At 38.2% G+C, this 22,653-nt stretch overlaps 1 long non-coding RNA gene across 1 annotated transcript in view; it reads left to right on the top strand.

The window, feature by feature from the left end:
• The window catches only part of LOC129185703 (uncharacterized), a 43,667-nt gene that overhangs the window by 2,108 nt on the left and 18,906 nt on the right, over positions 1-22,653 (top strand). Inside the window, exon 2 of the long non-coding RNA XR_008572118.1 lies at positions 13,153-13,294. This is a non-coding gene — a long non-coding RNA (uncharacterized LOC129185703). The remainder of the gene's footprint in view (positions 1-13,152; positions 13,295-22,653) is intronic.

The raw sequence follows: 22,653 nt of genomic DNA on the forward strand, positions 1-22,653 counted from the left end.
TCAGCCGGATTACAATCGCAACTTTAGCCTGTGTTATTATTAGGATTATTGTTATTAGGGTGATTATATTGTTATTAACATTGTGCCTGTTGTGATAATTCAAACCTGCAATAAAAGCCTGTTGTTCTGGCAATCGAGTCTGATGCTTGTGTGTCTCACTGACCATTATAGTAACATTACTGACGCCTAGTGACCAGTGTAGAATACTGTATATCACAATCGGTCTAGTTAATACCCTACATGTGTATTTTAGTTCATTTAGCCATTTCCATGCTTGAAAATTATTTGTTTAGGCAAAACATACTTAACATTTTGCTTAAATATGCATACTCTTTTTTTTTTTTTTTTTTTTTTTTACTAACAGGCCATATTCAACCACGAAACAGCATGATTTATTAATTACTATATTGTTAAAAAAAAAACGTGATAGTAGTTACAGTCAATCAAATGCAATTTGAAGCTTTGTGTTCCTCCACATATACTTTATCACCTTCGCCTTCAGCGTCGTCAGCAAGGCACTTGTCATTTTTTAGGTGTGCTTGGGCCACACAACCCAGTGTCCAAAAGGAGGGCTTCATACTAAGAATGTCTCAGTACATGCTGGTGTTCATGTTTCCCTCATTAAACAGCAATTTCCCAGTGCCGGCAGCACTCACGCAGCCCCAAACCATGATGTCACCACCACCACTGTTCTTGACTGCAGGAAATCCACAATTACACTATCTTGCTATTCACTTGACAATTATTTAGACAATGGTGGCTGTGTTTTAAGTTATTGTCAGTGAATAGAAAATCTATACCGCTATACAAACTGTACACAGACTACTCTAAAGCATATCCAAGTTTCATTTCAGTAGTATTGTCCCGTGGGAAGATATACCATGATAAAAAATGGTTGTTGAAACATGAGGATGTACTCACTTTTGTGTGATAGTGTATGTCCTGAGGGCGGTGGGCTTTAAGATGACCTAAGATGAGTAAAAGATCAGGAGATGAGCGTCATAATCTCCTACTGTCTCTTCTGTGAATAATAGAAATTGGACTTAAAAATCTCAGTGCAAATAAAACGTGACAGGCAACTCCCACCTTGAGATGAGCAAGATTTGATCTGACTGGTCCAATCAGAGCTAATGGAAATGAATTGAATCAACCTATTTCTTCTGCTACTGTAATTAAATTAGAAGTGCAGCGTAATTGGACATTGAGTTGGCACTTGAGAGGAGATGACAAAATGCTCATTGGTGCCACCGAAGACCAGAGTGTCAAATTTAGTGTGAAAAGCAGCACACCAAATTCTGCCAGACACATTTACAAGGCCAGTGCTTTTCAATAAGGTGATAAGCCCCACTGAAATCTCAAATTCTGTAATGATCTTGAAGCAAGATCAGTGTCTGGCAAGTTCAAATCAGCGGCAACTCACAGGAGCATTTATCTTTGATGTTGTCTTTGTATATTGATAAAGAAGAGGAAGAGGAAAAAGTATTGTATATTGTGACAGAAATAACCAAGAATGACCAACTGCTGGAAGCTGTTTGATAAATAAAAGGAGCACAGACTTGGCTCAACACAATTGTGACCAATCATGAATATGTGCATGTAGAAACATTAAAACATCTTCAAATATTGTAATTACAGTGGAACCTTGGTTATGGTCATTAATTCTTTGCAGAAGGTCCGACTCTAAACGAAACGGACGTACACCGAATCAATTTTTCCCCTAAGAAATAATATAAATCCAATTCATCCGTTCCAGAAAGCTAAAAAAGTTAACGCATAACACATTTTTGTAGTTTTACAATTATAGTTTTACATGTGGAAAACGGTTCAAAATGAATATAAATACATATAAATAATGAATGAAAGGGATACATTAACATTTAAGGTTTAGACGTGATTCTTGACGCGACTGAAATAAGAAAGGTGGCGGTGGTTGATCTCGCTGCCATATCGTGTCTTTGGGAACAGTCACGTCTTCCATGAAGGCAAGGTTAGGTAAGGTTATCCCTACCATTCATCATTTATATGCATTTAGAATTGTTTTATGCATGTAAATCCATATTTGTAAAACTATAAAAACGTGTTTTGTGTTAACATTTTTGAGTTAGACGGGTGACGTAACTTCCGATTCCGGTTGCCATTTTGTTTAGCAAATCAGTGGTGAACAACCTTTAGCATCAAAAGAACCATTTTGCCTCCTCTTCCAGTCAAGAAATTTTTTTTAAATTGTACCTGTTACAACGACAGAATTCAACGAACAGAAGTGACTCATCACAGGCAATTAAATATGCTTGTGCTGAATTAATGTCGTCAATTTGCCTACTGGTGATGTTTGTTGCCTTTCTATTGGTTCTGCCCTTGATTGCCTTTGCAGAGAAAGGCATTTCTTTCATTTTCAGAATAATTTCTTGTTTGTTTTTTAAATTTGGAAAATAGATGCTGTGATATTTTATGAACGATTCTTTCATGTATTCTCCATCTGTGAACGGCTTCCCCATTCTTACGCTGTCCGGCGCAGTCAAAACATTCGCAACTGTAGTTGGTGTTTGGAGCCTTCATCCACTTCTTGAAAGTATGTTTGCTGTACTCAACCCTCCGTAGCAGTTCCAAAATTGCTCCCTTACGGCCATTTGCAGTTGGGTAACTTTCAGAAACAGCTGAGTGCTTGTTTTGAAAATGGCAACGTTACATTTTCTGCTGTTTGCTAATTTCTCGCCACATATCAAGCACATTGGGTGGGTAACCCAGAGTCATTGGCAGTGAGGGCAAAGGAATATGTCCATTCAGAATTAAACTCTGTATTTTCTTTGGATAATTTTCTTTTTAGTAACGCATTCATGGTTATAGATAGCTTACCACGGGGGTAGCGCACACTCGAGACGTCTTTTTCGTGTCTCACTGACTGAACACACTGGCCTCCCCCTTCCCTTGCTCTTCCAATCAGCAGTCAGAACGCAGTGGTGGTACATTAATGTGACATAATTTCGAAAATGCACGTTTCCTCTGCTTCAGTGTTAAAAATAAAATCACAGAGCTCGGTGTGGAAGCTGCAACAAGGAAGCTGAAGAGCCGCATGCGATGCCAGAGTCGAGGGTTGCCGACCACTAAGCTAGCCAATGGGATACTAACGAGAAAGGACTTTTTGTGATAGAAAAATACATTAAGAAAACAGCTGGACTCACACAGTGTATAAATAACACAACAAGAGCCATATTGTATGCTAACGGGAAAATGGACGCAAACCGAGGAAAAATTGTGGCGTCAATTTTTGACGTTAACCAACGCTAACTGTGGTTCCACTGGTTCCACTGTATGTCTAAACATCCAAGTATGGATATGATTCCATTTTCAACACTACACTGTATTTATTTACAGTTAACATATTTGTGACCTGTATATTTCCTGCAAAGAAACGGCACTGCAGGACACATGGATATGCTTAATACATAGTTAACACATTTGTCAATTAAAAGAGAAACTACGTTCTTAATTCATTTGATGATGGTTTGATGATCAGATGCTCTGTATCAAATACATCACATATCAAGTGTGACCCTCATCAGAAAGGAAAGTCTTTTATGGCTTCAAGGCCGAGGTCATCTGTGACTTTAATGCCATTTCCAAGAACAAAGAGCAGAAAAGGGCTAAAGCCGCACTGATGACACTTAATCTCATTGGAATTCCTTGTTGGGTTTGACCTTGGAAAGATATTAGCCACTAGACAAGTGACTGTGTGTGCCCCTGTGTGTGTGTTTGATGGGAGGGATATCTACTTGCATTTACTCTAAAATATGTGATTGGATGAATGTCTTTGGATGTGTTTTATTACTAATATTAGCAAAAACACAGATAAAACACTTCACTATTAGGTTTACACTGTAGCTCAGCTTGCCACCATATGCATGCTCTTGAGAGCAGTGGACTGCTAGGATCTGCGGCCCTGTGATATGTGTGCCACGCAGTCTGTTCAATAGAGGCCTTTGCATTTTTAAACAGCATCAGTTACTTTATACTGTCATTGTTTTTGGCACTGTTTGCCTTCCTTAATCCTGGTAAGTGCATAGCTCACTGACTCACTGACAGTGGAGAGCTCTGTTTCTGTACGTGTGAAGATGTAGGGTATGCATTATCTGTATAGATTCTATATACACTGCATCTTGACAGAAGTCTATGGAAATCTAAGGTAGTGGCAACTCTTCAGCGTGTCTCTCCTACTACATATTTGCTCTCATTAATGTGTCCGTGTAACAGTGTGGGCAACAATTGTGTAAGCATCTTTTGTTATGGTACACAGTATTCCATTGCATTACTTACCTCCGGCAAGCGCAAGCGCAACACGGAGGTCATGTTTTGCCAGTGTTTATTTGTTTGTTTGTTTGTTTGTTTGTTTGTTTGTGTTCAAAATAACTTTCTAAGTCAAAGTTTTGAATAGATTTGGATGAAATTTTCAGGAATTGTCGGAAATGAGAAGGGGAAGAACTGGATAAATTTTGGGGGTGAAAAAATAATAATAAAAAAAATGAAATAAATCAATCAATCAATCAATCAATCAATCAATATTTTGGGGGTTATCAGGATCATCGTCTCCATCCAGGAATTTTTTAAAGGATTCTCTAACATTGCGAGATAGGACAATTTTCGGCATTTGTGCACATAAATCCACAGAAAATGGTCAGAGCACTTGGAAAAAAAAATACAGGACAAGTTTCCAACAGGTTTTTACAACATATCAAAGACTGATCCAAAATAATGTCGGATTATTGTTTTGGTGTGAAAACATGGGGGGAACTACTGTATGTCACTTTGGGCAAGGTCTGTGCTCTCCGAGTGCTTCTCTAGTTTTGGTCAGATTTCGATTTTTTGATTTTGGTCTTTGTGGATGTGAACAATGCAAACAAGGTGGGGCATGACATTTAGTAAGTGCTACGGTCCTGGGATGGCATAAATGTGGACAAAAGTGTTGGTATCCTATTGATACAGAAAGAAAAGTCGCAATAGTCACTGCAATAACTTCTAAACGACAAAAAGAACAATAAAATTGCTTCTGCAAATTAGCAAATGAAACTCAGACATTGCGTTTAAATTGTGGTCCAACAGGATCATTAAAAAGCAAACCTGGACAAAATTGATGATACCAGTGTTTCCCATTTATCCATGGCGGCCAGCCACAATTTAAATTTGGACCGCCACAGAATACATTTGCCGCTACCTGATGCTTACTTGGTAATCAAATACACAGCCACAGCAGCTGAGATCGAGACATGCCGTGAAAGGCGAGGTGTGGAGGTGTGCAGAGAACCTCCGTAAGCGCGCAGCACGGACAAATTAAATCTATCCCCACTACCTCACCCCACCACCACAAACACAAATAGATTAGTCCTGTAGGAAACACTGGATACCCTTACCTTAGTATGTCTTTGCACAACCTTTTGAGCAAATCACTGCATTCAAGCAATTCCAAAAACTCTCAAAGAGACTTCTGCACTAAGGTGTGAAGGGTGCCTTCTCCAGACTGCAAGTTGCAAGCATGTTCAATAGGATGATTAATGAAGGCGACTTCAGGAAGATCCTTTGTTCTTACCCATTCTTTGGCGTTTTTAGTTGTGTTTTTTGGGTCATTAGCCTGTTACAGGACCCTTTATCTGAAACTGAGACCAAGCTTTCTGACACTTAGCAGACAGGCTTGAAAGTTGCAAAGTTGTACAGTGTTAGTTTCTTTTGAATGCTTCATTTTTGTATAGAGCTGATGTGACTTGCAAGCTCTAGTTTTTTCTCAGTCCAAAAGTCCACAAAATGTTATTTTCATGACTTAATTTTCAGTATTAAAAAAATATATATGTTATTACTTTTGTCACTTTCAAGTTTTCTTTCTTTAACCGAAGACTGCCAACAATTTTGTCCATCAGTAATATTGTGAAAACTTCAGAACCATCTCAAGCGAAACAATTGGTTTGATAAGTTCCAGTCAGGCTTTCTCTCAAAAGCAAGCCCAAAGCATGGATGATGAATGACCTACAGGAGACAGCAGGGATCACCAACCCTACTTGCTCTTCTCGACAGCGGCCTTTGACACAGTGGACCATACCATCCTTCTCAACCGCCTCCACAACACTGTTGGACTGTCCTGAACTGCAGTGCAGTGGTTCCAGTCCTACCTGTCTGGCAGGACGGAATGTGTTTTACTGGGAAGATGCAAGTCCAGGCTGTTCCCTGTCACATGTGGTGTTCCGCAAGGGTCGGTCCCGACCCTATACTGTTCACCACTTACATGCTACCCATCGGCCATGTCATCAACGAGCTTGGGTTGTCCTTCCACTGCTATGCTGATGACACACAACTATACATAAAAACTATCCCAAGCCGCTCTTTAGCTCTGACTCATCTCACCACATGCCTGAGGAGATAAAGGCATGGATGAACAACAACTTCCTCCAGCTAAACAGCAGCAAAACCAAGGCAGTTCTTGCTGGCACCCCTCACTAGATCCTCTCCGCTCCTATATCCCAGTTCACCTTCAATGGCCAGGTCATCACCATCTCCTCCACAGTCACCAAACTTGACTGTTCAACCCACAGCTGTCTTCTAACAATCACATAAAACATCTGTGCAAGACCACATTTTACCATCTACAAAGTATCTTCACACTCCATCCCCTTATGACACTTGCAGAGAAACTTGTCCATGACTTTATCTCCTCAAGACTGGTCTATTGTAACAGCCTCTTCATTGGGACCGCCCCGGCAAGGACATCCATACATTACAATACATCCGAAGCAGAATCCCAATGAACATCAGGAAATATCAACACATCACCCCCACCCTAAAATCCCTGCACTGGCTCCGCGTCTCATCCTGGATTGAATACAAAATCCTTCTGGTCACCCATAAATGCATCTCTGGTCAAGCACCGACATACCTACAAGAATTACTCACGCACTCCGGTTTCCTCCCACATTCCAAAAACATGCATTTTAGGTTTATTGGTGACTCTTGGTTGTGAGTGTGAATGGTTGTTTGTCTATATGTGCCCTGCGATTGGCTGGCGACCAGTCCAGAGTGTACTCCGCCTCTCGCCCAAAGTCAGCTGGGATAGGCTCCAGCATACCCCGTGACCCTGGTGAGGATAAGCAGCATACTAAATAGATGGATTACTGACACACATACACTCACGATATGTGTCTGCATATATGAGAATTTGTTATAATACATTGCAACCTTAATCAGAGTCATTAATCCGTTCCAGAAGGTCCGACGCAAACCAAAACGGATGCTAACCAAATCTATTTTTCCCATAAGAAATAATGTAAAGCCAATTAATCCGTTGCAGAAAGCCAAAACAAAATGCATATAAATACATACAAATGATGACTGAAAGAGATAAATGGACATTCAATGTTACTTTTACCTTCATTGAAGGCGTGATTCTTGACGTGTTATTCCCAAAGATGTGGGAGTGAGATCAACCACCACGACCTTCCTGCTTTGCCATAAATTGTTTCTTGAATTAAATAGTGTTTCTCTTATTAAAAAAACAAAAATGGTACCAAAGAAAGTTCCAAGTGTCATAATTTTGACAAAAACGCTGAGAAACACTGTTGGATAAAAGAAATAACTCATGGCAAAACAGGAAGGATAGTAGTGGTGGTGGTTGACTTGCTGCCACATTGTGTCTTTGAGAACTGTCACGTCTTTAATGAAGGCAAAAGTAAGTACAGTGTTCATTTAGCCCTTTCATTTGGCATTTATATGCATTTAGAATTGTTTGCATGTAAAACTATAATTACAAAACTATAAAAACGTGTTTGGTGTAAACATTTTTGAGAGTCAACCGCTGATGACATCCTAGACGAGCGATGTAACGTAGCAGACTTTCTGTAAGCTAGCTAAAAGGATGCTAACTTGGAAGGACGCTTTCTGATAATAAAACAATACATTAAGAATAAAGTTGGTCTCAGGCAGTGTTAATAACATGACAAGATGCACGCCTTATTGTAAGCTAACCGAAGAATGCAAAATTGTGACGTAAATTTTGGACGTTAACTGAAAAACATGCTAACCTCACAGACGCTAACTGAGGTTCCATTGCATTTATGTTAAGTGTATCACAATTAATGCAGTTACACAGTAGTTTGCTTATATTGCATGCCACCAACCCCAACAATCTACCATATGTGCTGGGAAGTGTACTACTTGTATATAGATCAGCTTATTCCTCATCGTTCCGATAACGGTAACCATACAACTAACTCAAGATGTCTTATAGTGAAAGGTGGCATGTGTAGACATTTGGCACCTCTTTTTCAAGACCATTTTCAAGACCCCTAACATGAAATTCTATCTTGATGCCAAGCTAACACAGGTTACACATGGAGTATTTTGCTGTGTTTGTCTCATGTCGATCTGCTGCGTGTTTTGGAGCAGCACCAGCCAGTGGAGGAAGAACACCTATTTTGTGGAGAGGTAATTGGGACATAGTAGCCTCTGATTGCCAGTATCTTTCACTTGGAGCGGCCTCGCCTCCGCTTGCACCAACATCCTGATTACAAATCGCCTTATTGATTTGATGAGTGCAAGATGTTTGCTAATAACTGTTCTCATGCCATCTGTTAATCTTTGTTGTGATTAAAGAGGTAATCCCAACACCCATTATTCCCAGTGACAAGAGTGGTATATTACAAAAGCTTCACTCCTCCCTCACAGGCCAGGCGAGGTTGAAAGGGGGCTCAAAGAGGAGCAAGACCAAGGATATCAGTGATCTTTAAATGAAATTGAGAAATCAGCTACACCATACACATAACAAGGACAATTCAAAAAAGAGAGAGAATTACACCTCTCGCTAAAAATCCATTACGCCGTATTATCACACGAAATGATTTTTCTTAAATATGATAATAAATCACAGACTGGATCAATAGCCTGTGGACCAACTGCTATGCCCTGATAATGTATCAATCAATATTTTGTATTTAGATTTTAATTAATACCTGAGTGGGACTTTCAGCCTGTTAACACTGAGTGAAATATAATCTGTGATAAAAATGGGCCAAAATAAAGAAACTGATAAAAGGCAGTGTAGTCCTGTTAGCATTCCTCGGTTGTTTCTCATATCTGTCATTGATCAGTCAATAGCTTAGGTGTGATTAAAGACCCTTTCAAAATCAAGCTCCCTGTGTGTGTACAGGGGTGGTGTGCATGTGTCTGTTTACATGGCAACACACTCATCGATCATGTGTGATAGGGATTTGCTACACTTTAGAGGCAACTGCTGTGAACTGTGCATATTGTGCAGTGTAAAAGTCTGCTAGGTATGACACACATTTTGAAATTCAGCATTAACATAATCTAACCCTCGACAATGTTTACATTTTTATTCAACATTGCCACTCGGCAGGTTGCTTTTCTCTGCTTTAAGCGGAGTAATCCTAATCTTCACACTTGTGTTTAGTTAAAGGTTGGTCGCCTGCACTGTTGCTTGGCTTTAGGGGGTTTATAGCTGATTCCCTGAACAGCTCTGCACCATATTGTAAAGACCCGCAATTAATTGGCCGCTGTGTAACTCTGACAGAAACACTTAGGCAGATAGTTCCAGAGTGATGCTTTTAAGTCAATGCATTCCGAATATGCACGCAATGGCCCATCTGTAATCTTTTCTTAAGGTTTTAAACAGGAGACTGCCAACTGTTTTCAAATTGGATTGACTCTTGGCCATTTGTAAGTGGAATCCTTTTGCTTTATAAAGAGATTAACGCTCAAAAATATTGAAACCCCATCGTTAGTTATATACATTTTTACAAAATGTAAAATTTTTCAAATGTTGGCCAATAAAAAATAATAATAGTGACTTTAATATGAGTTGTTTTTAGTTAAAAAAAAAAAAAGATCTTGTGTTATTTTTTCTCTGTCAAAAGAGTGCTTTTTAGACTCAATCCCCCACATTGTTGCGCTTCCAGCTTTTTTTTTTTTTTATTTGTATTATTATTAAAATACTATTATATTACATAATATAAATAATCCAGTATGCATGTCACCACAGTGGAGGAAATAACTCTTTATGAAAAGTTAATTAAGTTAATCGGGCACCGATATTCTATAGAACACATGGCTCGGGTTACAGTTGAATTGAAGTGTCTCAAGGCTGTCTAATGTCTTACTCAGGTCAACAGGCTATTAGGCAACTACACAGGCTAACCCAGGTGGTGTTTCTTTTAAGCTGATCCTTGACACACATTGGTTGGTTGTGTTTGTGGCTTCCTGTATTTTATTGCATTGTATTGCTCGCCATCATTTTGCTGCTATAATATACTGGAAGGCGCTGGAATTGTGCCAAGGACTGGCTAAACAAAGTAAAATACAAATATAAGGCATTCAGAGGATGCATTGAAAAACATGAAACTATATAATATTCTACACTGGTCAGTAGGTGTAAGTAATGTTACTGTAATGTTTGGTGAGGCACATAAGCATCAGGCTAGACTGCCAGAACACCAGGCTTTTATTGCAGGTTTGCATTATCTCACAACAAGCACAATAATAATAACATAGTAATCATCACAATAATAATCGTAGTAGTAATAGCACTACTGTTGCTGCCTTGATCCACTCCAAGCTAAAACTCAACTCTAAACCCCTGTCACTTCCTGTCCTCCACAAGTGTATATATATATATATATATATATATATATATATATATATATATATATAAACACACATAAATAATACATTTAATATACAGTATAATATAATTTCCACCAGTGATTGGCAGTACTAAAGTTGGCACTCAGCCAAATGTAACAAGCATAAATAGAATGAAGGGTTCAGACAACCCCAAAGATCTACACAACAACATCATCTGGAGCAGTTCACAATCAATATTTATCTAATAATAATAATGCAAAAATATAAAACCTTTTATGTAAAATGTATATAATCACCACAGATGTCAATTGCTCCTCCTCAGTCAGCGATTATGGGCGTAGCTTGTTGAACAGTTTTACTATGATCAGCCAATCAGAGGACGGAACGATGTTGATGTGGGCCAGCCAGCTGGCCTTGTAAGGCAAATATGAAATCTGATTGGTTAAAGAAACAGCCCCATTGCTCATTGTGCGTATGTGACATGGGACAGCACTACTGGTTCTGAAGGCCCTGGTCAGAGTAGATTAACACGGCAACACATAGAATCTGACATCTGATTGGGCAAAAACATGTAACATACACGTACACAGAGAAAGACACACACTACTATATTAAAATAATGGACCGATGGAATAAATAATGTACTTAATTTCATAATTGATGGGTTTGTACATGTTTGTAAGAAACTGCATCCAACTATTTCTTTACATCACAGCACAGCCACCAAATGCATTTGTCAGTGTGTGGTTCAGCTCACACACCACGACTCTGGACTGGAACTGCCAATCCAAATAATCCCCGAGGTGGACGAGGTGCCAAGAGGCCCTGTGCGGGGCTGGTATAGGGAGTGTTAGCTGAGTGGGTCAGCTGCTGCCGGCATTAATGTAATTAAATTATTGTGTGTGAGCTTGGGCACGCAATAGGTGAACACCTTCATCAAGAATATACAGTACACACCACAACAAACTTCAGGGAAGAAGCATTATCGAGTTCTTGCAATCACAATGTATACAGTAGTTGTTTTTCCGAAGGTCAAATATAGATAGCTTGCTGTAAAAGGTGAGATATTTTTTGTACAGTACAACATAAAGTTGAATGCTTGTATGAGGTCATACAATTTTGGAATTAAAATTTTGGGATTTAAAGCCCACCCGTGCCAATTAAAGTGAATGGAAAATATAATAACATATAATCATGCGCACGGACGGATCCCAGCAGCAGTTTGTGGGCGTACTTACAGAAAACGAGGTGACATCACTCAAAATGAGCCAATTCATTGTTTGTTTACTTACCGAGAAGTGACTGAGAGAACCATGTCATGCTCAAAAGTAAGAAAAGTTGAACGAGAAAACCGAACATTTAAAAGTGGACGGACGGACAGATATATGTTCATTCTCCCAAAATCCAGTCCCAAACCTCTGTGTCTCATATGCTCTGAATTTGAATCACACTTTAACCTTGTTATGAGCCATTGAGGGGTTGCGTTCAAACGCACCAAGTCATTTTTGAAGTTGAATTCACTCTTTTGAGTGTAGATGTATACTCTGGGATTTGTGGGAATTGCAGCAAATTGTACTTCCGCCTTAATAGTTACAAAGTGAGTGTAAAGAACATTCACTTATTGATTTTCTTTGTATTTAGGTTTTTTTGGACCACAAATACATTCATAATAAAGATGTTGTTTTGATTGAGTGCTGCTGAATGCACCTCACTGTGGCCAAGTGACAGTGAGGAAATGTCTTTCCGAGGAGGACTATAGACATCTTTGTGAGATGGTAGAGCGTCAGTCTCTGTGTGGGGACGCAATTGTGCCCCCGTCTGCCATCATAACAGAGCACCCCTCTCTGCTTGACATGGCGCACATGCGTTAATTCTGCTAAAAAAATTTAACGTAATTAATCAAATAAATTAGTTACTGCCGTTAACACTATTTTTGACAGCCCTAATTTACGCATAAATCTATTAAAATGAAAAAAAAATATTTCAATTGAATTGAGATGAATTAAAAATGGCTGTACTGTTACTAAAACTTTTATGTGCAACACTTTGGTTTTTGATTGGACCCTGGTGCAGAAAAAGAGGCAGTGAAAGAACGTATTTTAATTGTTTGCTAACAATTTGCTGCAGTAACAGTGCTGATGAACATCACTGACCCCCAAGCGGCTACAGGTGGGCAATATATATATGGGCTATGAAGTGCTATAGATGCCGCAGCCTATCCTTGCTACCTAATATCTGTATACCAGCAATTTGTTTCGGTAGTGAGCTGGCTCGGTTGCATTTTACCATGTAATACCAACCATTTTGCACTTGGAAACTATACAAATTTAAATGTTTTGGAGTAATGCAAAAGTTGCTGGAGGATGATGGACAGTTGTGGAGACAGACTTGTTAGTTTTTGTAGGCGACTGGAAAATTTTTGATTGCTTTAATTTACTACATCCAGAATTGCAGCCCTCTCTGCCCCGCACTTTTATCAAGCCCTGTGAGCCCGTATTGATTTTTTTATTTTCTTCACAGGATAAGAAGACAGAGAGTTAGGGAGCGCTGGTGAATGGAGAACTTCCTTCAGATTGCTGCTATTCTCCAGCTTATTGCATCCTGTCGTTTGTAGTTTCAGATGATGTCCAGTACGCCGCAGCTGCTCCAGCCAATAAACAAGGTGAATAACAATGGGAGGTGGGCAGGGATGAACAGGGGGGGACAGGATAACCACCACAACACATGCACATGAAACTGAAGCGGTATTATTACATTTTACTTGTCCTGCAGAAGCATAACTATATATATAAGAGTTAACGTTTAATAGCTTCATATTCACATGCATATGTTTTATTTTGAAATTGTTCAAGGCAAATCAACTAACAGCTAACTCTAAGATCCATTGTATTTATCTGAATTATTTTCTAGAAATATTTCTAAAATAGTGCTTGCAGTCTGAGCTTGAGAGTATATTTAATTATTTGCCATTTTCTCTGTCCCACAGTATATTTTTACTAAAGTTGCCATGCTATAAGACTGTTTCATTTCAAGGCAAAAGTCCCATTTTAACATTTTGTGATGCGCTTGTACGTCCCGGTCCACCATTGTATGTGTGTTCCCCTGAGCCAAATTAATTATTATCTTTACCCCAAGGAAATGCAATCAAAATTGTAATGGTTTGTTCCCCGAAATGAAATGGGACAATGGTTTTGTCTCATTGCTTTTTGATAACGTGTATTAGACATGTTTTTGTATTGTATAACACCTTTTTATCCCTTTAATCCTATTCATTTTAGTTTTTTATTTGTATGCGTTATAATTTAGAATGGTGATGTATGTGTGTGTGTGTGTGTGTGTGTGGATACGTCTGATAAAAACATGTCTTCCCAAAACTAATTAAAATTGAATAGCCGGGAAATACAAAACAACATATTTCAGTGTATAACAATTTCAGGGTGAGGCTGCTTTGATGCTTTCTTCTTTTATTCCTTCTTCCTTTTATTTGAGTAATTTTTCAGTTATCTCTTTTCCGTTAACAGCAACGAAGAGAATGTGCAGGTGCCGAAAATCACGTTACCCAAGGTGTTTCTTTTTATTTTTTTAAACAAAATTGTAAAATTGAGAGGTTCAATAAACGTCAGTGGGGATGTCTGCCATGAGATCAACATTCTCCACAAAACAGAACAAACAAGTTGCTGACAGTTTGATTTATATCAGAATACAAAGCCAGAACTTTGTACATACTGATAGATTACTTATCATACTGTTAAGCCCAAAATGACCCTGGTTTGAGTTGGGGAATTGGCTTTTGTTGAATGGGTTTGTTTGAATTAATTGGAAATTACACACACACACAAAATACTAAGATTAGGTATGTCAATAAAAAAAAAGTCCCATCCATTTTCTATACCGCTTCTCCTCTTTAGGGTCACGGGGGGCATGCTGGAGCCTATTCCAGCTGACTTCGGGCAACAGGCGGGGTACACCCTGGACTGGTCGCCAGCCAATCGCAGGGCACATATAGACAAACAACCATTCACACTCACATGCATACCTATGGACAATTTAGAGTCGCCAATTAACCTAACATACATGTTTTTGGGGGGGGAATGTGGGAGGAAACCGGAGTACCCGGAGAAAACCACGGGGAGAGCATGCAAACTCCACACAGAAATGCCTGAGGGAGAATCGAACCCTCTTCCCGATCTCCAGACTGTTACTGTGTTGGCCAACATGCTAACCACTAGACCACCGTGCGGCCTAAAAAAGTTATTTTCAAAATATCCATCTCATAGTTTGAAAATTTCCACATCCAAAAGTTCTCAATAAAGACATATCCAATATTCTAAATACACAGTTGATTAAAATGCGCTAGCTTAGTGGTTCACAATTTAAAAAGTCCAGTTCAGAAAAATGTGTAAAAGATACACAACATAATATGTAGTCGACTCGCTGCCAAATAAGATAATAAAAAGAAAATAAATTTTGCTGTATTCTATTTATATATATTGTTGATTTTCACACTGAACTTGAATGACTAAAAATTCTTAAATGTATGCAAAATAAATCTGTGAACGAGGCATCCTAAAGTGACAGACATCAAATATAGTGTGAATTAGGGTACTTGTTTTAGACAAGTATCTATTACGAATAATACATTTTCGCCGACTACGAGCATGAAACGAGTACAGCTCATCAGTATCTGCAATCGTGATGAAGGTAAATCCTCACTGGGTAAATACTTATGTATTCACTCTTCTCGCCCTGTGATTGGCCAGCCACACACAGCGACTGCCCCTCCTTGAACAGACTTGCTGCAGGCTGCAGTGACTCAGTCAGATAGGCGGTGCAATTGGCAAGACAAAGTTGAAAACGGTTCGTGTCACGTTGGTGACTGCCTCCACTCCGGACTGTTTTTTTTAGGTTTTCTTCAGCTCGCTTCTATTTCAGTTTGTATGGAAAGTTACTTGGTAAACTTGTTTCGTTACGTACGCGGTGCATTTGACAAGACAGAGCTGTGAAGGGCTTGTGTGCGTCGATTACTGCCTGTGTTTTTTCTTTTTTTCCCCGTCTGCCCGTCTGCTTGCTTCTAATTTGACTCACGATATAAAGTCAGTTGGAAAACTTTGCTCGTACTTGTAGTACTGAACGCGGTGCTTTTGAGAAAACTACAGTGAACAAGGCTGACAGATTATTTCCCTGTTTGCCATCACTGGATGTTTGCATGAATCACCGACTTCACATAAATCATAAAAAAATAATTAAATAATAAAGTCTTACAGATCACTTACACACATACAGAGTACACATACACACAGCTGACTAATAAACAATAAATATAGCAACTTCGGATCAATCCATTACTTTAAATCAGGGGTCACCAACGTTTTTCCTTGTGAGAGCTACTTTTACAAAATGAAAATGGCCAAGAGCTACTCATTTTTGTAACATTTATTTTCAGAGCTTATTTTAAACCCAAACAAAGCAAATGTGCTTGTTTTACCAGAACAGTAACAAAATGCTGGTGTCCACGACTCACATTTTGTATGTCAGAATGCATTTCTTTCTACTGTTCTTTCATTATTAACTGAAAACCTGAATGAAAAGCAGGCTTGCGGGCACCTCATGTGGTCGTGGGGGGCTACCTGGTGCCCGCGGGCACCACGTTGGTGACCCCTGCTTTCAATAATGTACTGATTTAAGCCCCACCCATTTCCAGTTAAACCACGCCCACTTCCAGTTTATTCCCCGCTCACCCGCGTACAGATATGGATACAGATCATTTAGATGGGTGAACAGATGCAGATGCAGATGCAGATGCAAATAGTGGTGTACTCGCTCCTCCCTAGTGTGAGTATTTTCAGTTCATGTATTTCTTAATAAAGTACATTTCTAAAACATTTTTATACATAGAATCTTATTAATATTAAAAATAAACATTATTAATATATCAGTTTTAACATTGTTATCACCTTTTAGTTAGATGGCACTGTTGTTTGAAAATGGCCAGTTTGATTTGCATTGTGAGTCACTCCTCTTCTTGAGCTCTAGTATAATCATATTGAGGTCATAAGTCATTGCCATCTACCGGACTGATCTTGTCAGCATTTATCTGCATGCAAGCTGCACAACCGTCCACCAAACGATGACGCCTGCTCTGGAGTATGCTGCAAGTTACCAGGATCAAAGCAGTAGATTCTTTCCTTTGTCTAATACGGAACGTTTTCAGCTTTTTTTTTCATTGTCCTCTTTCATGAGGAAAACTAGAAGAGCAATTCCACTATAGTGCAGAAAATAACGCATATATGAACAGTGTTGTGGCTGCAGTCGCACTTTCACTTCCTACAGTCTGGACTTTGGAGTCTGCTTAGCCATGTGACCTTACACACACACACACACACACACACAAACACACACATTTAGACACAAACACTGGTTTAAAACCAAACATTAATTTCAATGATATTATACAATTCAAAACTGATAAGTCAAATTCAATGTTTTAATTTATATATCGCATGGTAACTGGTTAAGCAAATCGGCATTTTATTTTCTGAATCAAAAAATAAAACATCCTATGAAAAAAAAGGTAGAATAAATTCAACACTTTTACCTGAGATTAGAACCCAAATGATAGGAATCCTTTCAACATTGGCATTTGCTCAAATGATTCTTGACAGGAGAAGATATTTCAGTTAAAATTGAGTAGTTCAACTGGAATAGAAGTAAACCTTGTAGTTCTTATAATATGGAGTCTATTATATACAATGAAGTACTGGAATTTTTATAAATATATATATATATACAGCGTGGGATAAATTCAAGAGACCACTTCAAATCTTGAGTAGCGGAGAGATGCATGAAAGCTACAGTATGATAAAAAGTCAGCATCATTCCAACAAATATTGAATTCTTTGTCTTATCACCATTTTACACATATTTTAATATATTTATTTGAAATTTGGGAGTAATGTCAGTAGATTGTAGACTAATACAAATGTTTGTTACTCATCAAACACAGAGAAAAATCAGATAAAATGAAAAGTTTGCATCGCAGACTTTTCCATATATATATATATATATATATATATATATATATATATATATATATATGTCATTTGGTATCATTCGAGTCTAGTAGGATTTGTATTGTCATCTATTTGTGTACTCAAAGGTGACTCACAAGGCCAACCCTCAATTTGCAAGTCCTTTGGCAAACAGGGTATATAGTAGTCCCTGGCAGAAGAAAGGAGCTGGTTCTTTTCCTGATGGCGTCCCATTGTAGACTTTCTTCGTAACGGCTGGTGCCTACAGCAACTGAACGCCCGCAGACCTTTTTTTTTTTTTTTTTTTTTGCAGATGACGTCTTTGGCTGTCCAGGTCTCACTTGCATACAGCAGCATAGGGATTATAATTGATTTTATCAGTGCGAACAAGAATATTCTTGACAAATAGTACATATACAACTGCTGTTTGCAGTCTGAATGCAAAAGAAAAAAATATATCTCGTGGCCTTATTAGTCAGAAAGCCGTATTTGTTGAACCTTACTCAAAGAACCCACAATAATCATTTTTACATGCAGGTTGCCTGCAAGCAAAGAAGAGGAAATTGCCCAGGCTTAAGCTAGCGTTTAGTCATAAGGATATGGTCAATTTGGGACACTGCCAAAGCCATGCCCCTGAGTCATTTTACTGTATGTATGTTTTGCCAACCATTCCCAGAACAGCAGCTGAATCATACTGCAAAATAAATAATCCCCAATATAGAGCACGTTGAAGGTTTAAAGGAAACAAGTCCCTGAAGCGTGTGTTTGTGTGACTCCACCACACAGAAACATATTTTTAACTCGTGTGGTCTGAAACAGTTATCAACAACTTATCTTGTTCGGTATTATTTTTATTATAATTGGGCTGGATTTTTGGGTTGACATTTTTATTTTAGCTAAGTAAGACGAGTGACAGGCCCATGTGTTGAAGACGTGTTTATTTCACTTTAGAATGAATAAGCGCTGTGAGCCAGCACAAAGACATAAAGACCCTTACCAGTGTTATTGATGCTCTATGGATCACATTATGATGTATACGTTAAGGAAGCTAGCCACAAGATTAAGAAGCCCTCAGAGATCAGTGGAGAGTAATGTGGGTATTAATAAAGTGCTGGTACTTCCCTACCTAAAACAATCCATATTTGTTTAACTCACAGGTTTGAGGTTGATGTGCAAAAACATACTTTCATGTCATCTGGCAGAATCAGATTTGTCTGTTGGGTTTGCAAACCAATATTGAAAGAATTCTGTTAACCATAATAGCCAAAGATCACAAATTTTGGACTCCGGCAGAGGCCGCTTTGACAACCAAAATAGCATTCTTTCTGTAATCTAAACCCATTATTGTGAGGGAAAAACATCCACTTTTCAATCTTGGTGCAAGTGATGTGTCTGTAGGTGCGTGTGACACAAATCTTTACTCCCCCGATGTTGCAAAAGACCTCCTCTTCATTCTATTTCTCTTCTTTCAGTACTTCAGAGTCAATCTCTTTTTAGCTTGTTTTCTGCAAAAATGATAAACATCTCTTCCCACTTGCTGTGTTTTCATTTCCCACAATTACTCTCTTTTTTTTTTCTTTACGTTCTAAGCGAGACAATTATATGACTGCATTCATTCTAACCACTTCCAGTTGACGTCAAATCTAAGCAGATCTCATAAAGTTTAATTCCCACAAAGCACATGAAGCCTGTATTAGCTCTCATTTGAATACATCCCCACTGTGGAGGAGAACAGAGGTGACTTGTCATTCAACTGACCCTTGAAGTGGCCGGATGAAGGCCAGGGGGAAAGAGGGGGTGAAGGGTGGAAGGCGGACATGGGCCAAGGTCAAGAAAGCTAATTTGTTTCCTGCAGAGGCAGACCACACACTGGCCATACAAGAGGGGCTTTAATGTTGTTCAAGGGGCATAACCTGGGGTTGGGTTCATCAGCTACTGGGTTCAGGGCATCATGCAGGAAGAAAATCATGTTTATTTTTGCTTCTTTTTGCCATTAGGAATAATAATTAAGAATAATGGATTTCTAAAAACAAAAACAAACACACACAGCCATCCTGTGCAACCGTGTCCCAGCCTAAATTGCTTGTGTAAAAGTTACCTCTGGGAGACAGTAGTGACCCGACATCAAGATCCGCACACCTCAACTCACACTTACCCCATCAACATGAAAATATTGAAATCTTAAGTCTTTGAGATCTAATCTTTTGTGTTTCTTTATGATACATTAGATTGTGTTGTGTTATGAAGAACAGTATTTTATCAAGATGTATTAAAAATTTAAAAAATCACTGCATTATCTTGCATTACTTGCTAATACCAGTGAAGGGCGCTTCGCTCAGTGCTGCAAAAATGCAATTTAGCAACACGGCTGCAGACAGAGATCCAATATTCATCATTTTTTTGCTAAGACTGCCGTTTTCTCGACACGCACCCTGTCCAAACCTGCCTCTTTGTATCACCTTTCTCACTCTACAGTTTATGCGTGTTGTCTGATAGAATTACTTTGTTGAGCAGAAACTGCTGCAGTGGCTTTAGATCAGTCATCAGAGGTTAAAAAGGGAGTTAAAGTGCGACTCTTCAACTATGTTTTAATATACCGTATCACCATTATACTATTGATATGATGCTGCAGTTTTGTTGTGCAATGGGCAGTCAGCTAGCAGCTTTCTACTCTCCTCAATCACTATTTGTTTTAATTATTGCTTGTAAAATAGTCTCCTGATCATACTGATATTATTACTGAAATATTATTTTTTGCTCCACTTATTTTTTGTGCAAATATTGATAAAAATGTAGATAAAGGATTTATTTTTTTTCTTTTATCTTTCGTCATCTCTCACACTACAATGTGTGTTAGGTTTGCTGTTGCAATTATTAAAAATATATGCACTTAAAATGTTTCATTTAATATGTAACATAGATGCAAATAATACAGATATAATAAATACACATTTTATTATTTTTATTGCATTTATTCATTTAAATGTATTTTATTTATATTATCATATATATTTGTTATTCATATGATGTTGTTAATGTAAAAAAAATGTTTATAAAAAACATCTGCACTGTAAAAAAATGAGGAAAAAATATTTTACATAAACTTTTTTTTAATCAATGATATTTACTGTTTTTTTCTAAACTGAAAACTACTTTTATATCAATCTATAGTATTTTGTTATATTATGTGTTTTAACATTATGCCTTATGAGTAATTTTATTTTTCAAGGTAGTTTAATACATTTAGAACATTAACATGCTATTTTGTAGTTTACAGATTTTTATTGTTGTTATTTCAGTTATTTTTTAGTGTTATTTTTACCAACATTTTTGGAAAGAAGCTTGGTGCTTTCTACAGTCACAGTCAAAGAGGACATGCATGTATTTGCCACCTCAAGGGCATGCACGGTGGCTCTGTGGATCCTGTAAAGCAGTGGTTAATCACTGTCTGCGTACATTGTAACCTTGAGTGAGGAAACACCACCCGCCAAAGAGGAAAATGTTTATGCTCCACACTTGGACCTACAGTAAATCCATATTATATATTGTATAGCTTCAAAGTTCTGATGATGAATACATTTAACATATTAATAGTGTTCAAGTGTCCTTTTTTTTCCTCGTAATTATCACCTGAGAGCTGTTTTCCATTAGCACTATTAAAAATCTGTGTGCTTTTGCTAATTAAGAAAAGTGAAAACAGATTAGATGGCTTCTTTGAACAAAGGTCAGTGAAGGCACTCTGTCGAGACCCTCTGTTTGTTTGTTTGGATTGCACAAACAGAGAGAGGCTGCTCTTCATCTCACAATGCCACTTCACACTTATGTTTGCAGAGATGCCTTTTCTTACCCTTCATATTCTTTTCACTTTATTCTTCAAGCGATCAATAGATAAATATGTGCTCTCACAAATATCCTATCCATCCTCGCTTGCTCCACAGGTGGGAAACAGAGAGCACGAGACTGAGGCCTTTTTGAGCTTTTTGCGGATATGATAATAAACCACACGGAATGTCAGATTAAAGCTGAACTGCTGAAAGATAGGCATCAATCGGCGACCTTTCTTGAAGGGGGTGCAAGACATGCCATGGTTGTCAAGAAGGAGGAATATGGTGACTCATCCCTGTCTAATCTCCCTTTCCTGGCCAATTGATTGCACTTTCATATCCATTAGGCTGGCTTTGGAGCCGCTGTGATGAATGGGTGATTGCAGAAATACTTCTTCAAGGCCAGAGTGGACAAAAATAAAATAAAATTAAAAAAAATAGATGAGAAAACATCAGATATGGGTATTTAGAAAAATCTAAGACAAGAAGAAAGATAACTTGCCATGCCTTTATTCATTCTGAAGCACAGTTGTCCCTTGCCACATCGAAATTCAAATTTCCTGGCTTCACTCTATCACATTTCTTTCAGAAATATATGAAATTAGTAAATATTGCTGTTGCATGGTCGAACATGGCCTATTAGTAAAAAAAAAAAAAAAAGGCTAAACCCATTGGCTAATGGCTAAATAAATTAAAATACAAAGGTCATGATACATCAACTTTGCTTAAATATGTAATATACCTACATTGTTTGATTTATGAAAGCGAACGGTAAATTCTGAAAAATTGCATTCATAGTTCATGGCGCCAGCCACGACGAGCTAGCTCATAGTTCAGCCTCATTTCCTGAAGTGACGCCATCAGGGTACTATCACCCAGGTAAACAAACAGCGGTGTACGAGACAGAGGGTGTATACAGTGATTATAGCAAATATTTGAGTGATGTTTTAATCGTTTCTGAGGAGAAAGAAACATTTGGGGATGAAATAGAGAACTTGCAGAACATGGACTTAAGCCTTAAGACATGGAGATGAATATCGGTCACATTCAAAACACAGAATAGTAAATTAAGTGTAAATTACTCTGGAGTTGCTCATCCTTCAATTATTGTACTATTGTTCTTAATGAGCGTAAAGGGGTTTTTGTAGCCAGTTTGATTGTATATGTGG

Source organism: Dunckerocampus dactyliophorus, chromosome 7 (assembly GCF_027744805.1).
Source record: "Dunckerocampus dactyliophorus isolate RoL2022-P2 chromosome 7, RoL_Ddac_1.1, whole genome shotgun sequence".
NCBI lineage: Eukaryota > Metazoa > Chordata > Actinopteri > Syngnathiformes > Syngnathidae > Dunckerocampus > Dunckerocampus dactyliophorus.